This window comes from Tripterygium wilfordii, chromosome 19 (genome assembly GCF_013401445.1).
Source record: "Tripterygium wilfordii isolate XIE 37 chromosome 19, ASM1340144v1, whole genome shotgun sequence".
Lineage (NCBI taxonomy): Eukaryota > Viridiplantae > Streptophyta > Magnoliopsida > Celastrales > Celastraceae > Tripterygium > Tripterygium wilfordii.
In genome coordinates, this window is record NC_052250.1 from 9,980,459 (window position 1) to 9,983,776 (window position 3,318).

The 3,318-nt window shown below is 34.9% G+C and overlaps 1 long non-coding RNA gene across 1 annotated transcript; it reads left to right on the top strand.

The window, feature by feature from the left end:
• Nucleotides 1-771: 771 nt before the first annotated feature.
• LOC119986194 lies at nt 772-1,667 on the top strand. Its single transcript, XR_005465208.1, has 3 exons — nt 772-892; nt 1,112-1,199; nt 1,278-1,667. It is a non-coding gene; the product is annotated as an uncharacterized LOC119986194 (long non-coding RNA).
• Nucleotides 1,668-3,318: the final 1,651 nt, after the last annotated feature.

Genomic DNA, 3,318 nt, shown 5'->3' on the forward strand with positions numbered 1-3,318 from the left:
GTATGCCTTAAATATGTTGATTACCTTTCCACTAATGTCATGTGGTGTTGTTTTTGAGCAGATGTTTAGCTTCATTACATAATTACACCAGGATCCTTCATTTTCAATATCTGTAAAGTTTTTTTTTTTTAACAAGTGAATCAATTTAAATAAATAGTGGAGCACCTCTAAGTGTTGTGAATAAGGTCATATCAATTCTTCAAATGTCCATCACTCTGTGTATGTAAAAAATAAAAGTGAGTAGTAATCAACCTTCTTTTTTGTGGGTTAATGCTCTCAGGGAGTGTGCTGGTGGATGCAATAACCGTGAGAGAGAGTCAGAGGTCACAAATGGGGCCAAACTCATGCGCATTGCCACTCAGGGTTGCATCAACGGGTAATTTCGGTTTCAAAACCTAGTATCCCATGCTTGCTTTCGACGATTTACAATTACTTTTACATGTTAATATGTGCTCAATGCATTATCAGTCAAAACATGAGATATGGTTTTCTCTTGGCTCCCTTTTTCTTCCGGGTGGAAGGGGTTCTGGCTGCAGATTAATCCTAGGTTCAAATGTTTCTGTCAAAATCACCAAAACACATTACCGAAAGCCTAAACCTACAGGATTTCCCCAGCCTCACTTCTGTTATCTTCAGGATGCCAAATGGGTTGACAGAATTCGATCTCTAATTCTCTATGCTCAGTTGAAAACCAAAGGAGATTGAAGGCTTGCAGGCTGCTATAGCTACTGTCTTGACAATTTATTTCTCATGCAGGCACATGACGACTCTTCCCCTTATGCTTTTAAATGCTTTTCTTCTCATTCTTGCATTGATTGAACGACGGTTTATATCTATTGACGCTTCTCCAAGAAAAAGTTCTATGATATCTCCCTTCATTCTTCCCTTTGAGGTAATTCTATTTTTAAATTTTGTTTTTCTTGGATTCACTGATTTCAGTTTTAAACAAATTAAGTCAAATTTCAATTTTAAATTTATAAGAAGCTCATAACAGAACGATTTGGTGTTTCAATTTCTTTTCAAGCTAAACATTTGAGCTTATAAAGTGTATTTTGAAAATATTATGTTTATTCTTGAAATTCATTGGATGTGTTTGATGTTCTTTGAGTAGGTATTGAACAAAATAGCAGCTTGAGGCTATGGAAAAGGAATGACATGTTTCTGATATCAGGACTGGGGATATTGTGGACATTAAATTGGTGATTACTTTACTCTCTTTCTTAAATATACCTATTGAAGGAAATCATCTTGAGTTGGTTTGTTTGGTTGACTCACAGTTGTCTACAAAGGTGTTGTTATGTCTAGACAAAATGCCAGCGTCCACAACACCATTTGGATTCGAAGAATTTTGTTGGCGAAATTGTCTTCCCTCTACAAATATTTCCCTCCCATCATTTCTAAGGCGTAGTAAATAAACTATCCTCATTGGATTGATCTGCTCAAGTTTTCTTACAATTATGCATTCAATTCACTTTGTAGGACTATGCTCTGAGTATGGTCTCAAAACCTATTTTGCTGAGCTAGACTGGCAAGGAATATTTACCAAGAAGCTCCGTGGAGGTTATCCAAAAAAACAATTGCATCTATTATTAGGAAAGAAGCTAACCAAGCTGTATCTATTATTTAGGAACCAAGTTGCTCATGTAGGTGTTTTTTTCCTTCATTCATTTGGAGATGCAAATTCTTTCTAATTATGAAGGTCGTGCTCTCTACCAATGACACTATTGTAAATAGACTTGAACTAGTATGATACAATTTTTTATAAATAATTATTAAAAATCAAATCGGCAATCAAAATAATTATTTTTTGCATATCACAGCGTCAAAATTGGAAAAAAAATTAAATATAGAATATAACATCTAAAAATCTAACAAGGAAAATTTAAAAAATAAAGGATTATGCCCGCGCATCATGCGGGATCCCGAGTAGTTTTATATTAAAAGAAAAGTCATATGAAACAGAACAAAACCAACAATGTCATCTATTAGACGGATCTTAAACTAATGAGGTGAGATCTGGCATTAATCGGATGAAATATATACAAAAACAAGAGGAAGAACAAAATAAGCAACTATATGAATATCACGCAAGAGAAGTGGAACGACTTAACGTATTGATTCGGTGAACAAATCAAACCAAACAATATTTGCAAAACAGATGAATATCTTAAGCAGACCCTTAGCTTTGACTGAATCCTTCAATAGACAATGCAAAGAAGCAGAGATCCAAGCAAACTTAACATAATATTCTAACAAAGAAAATCAAAGCAAACATAAACCGCATAACCACAAACAAACACAAGCAGAATCGAATCAAACACAAACCAACGAACCATATATAACAAGACACAAACCAACGATGTGAATCAGATCTAAATGCAATGGAATGGAGCAGCAATCACAGACCAATCAAATTGAATGTCGAGTATGAAATGAGGGACTACATAGGCATGTTAGAGTGTATATTATTTACCTTCTCCTTATTTCTTTACTCTTTTCCTCCTCTTTGTGCAGCGCACACCTTCACCAAAAGAAACCCTTCCTTTGCCTTCTTTCCCTTGTGTCCAGCGACGCCTCCACCCTATTTCCCTCAATTTGTCCTCTCCGTGACTCTTCTACCCAGCGCCTCTCTTCTCTCTTGGCTTTTTCCTTCTTTTTCACTCTAGTTCCTGCCTTTTGTTTGTGTTATCTGGCTACCCTGTTAACCCGATTTCCCCTTCTCTCAAAACCCTCTGTTTTTCTTCTCCCCTTCGTGCCGCCCTCCTCTTTCTATTGTTGGCTCTCTCCCTACAAAAAGCTCTTACATTTCTTTATATAATGTGACCCCATAAAACCCTATTTTCTCTATTTATCAAAATACTCCTCAAACCCTATTTTTTCTCTCCATAGAAATCCTAAGAAACTAACATTTTGGTATTTTTCAATGTTTTTGCAAAACCCTAAAAAGAAGGTGTCACTTTCCTTTTGAAGGTTTTATTTTTAAAATTTGTTAATTCTCTTATTTTTTAGATATTTTGTAAGTTTGATTTTATTGGGCTAAGATTTGGGTATTTGTGGGCTTAAGGATCTAGGAAAGGGATTATGAATATTTATGGGCTTTATGCGTCAAGCCAATGACTAATGACTCTTTGCATGCTTGTGGGTCCAAAAATGGCTTTTTGAATTTTTCTTCATTTTTTATGTTTCTTCATTTTTCTATTTTTTTTTGTGTGTTTTTTGGCCGGACGAAAACCGGTTTCTACAAATATGAAAAAAGATTTTATGATCATAATTATACGTATATCTTGGTATTCAACCCATAATATTTGTTATAAATTA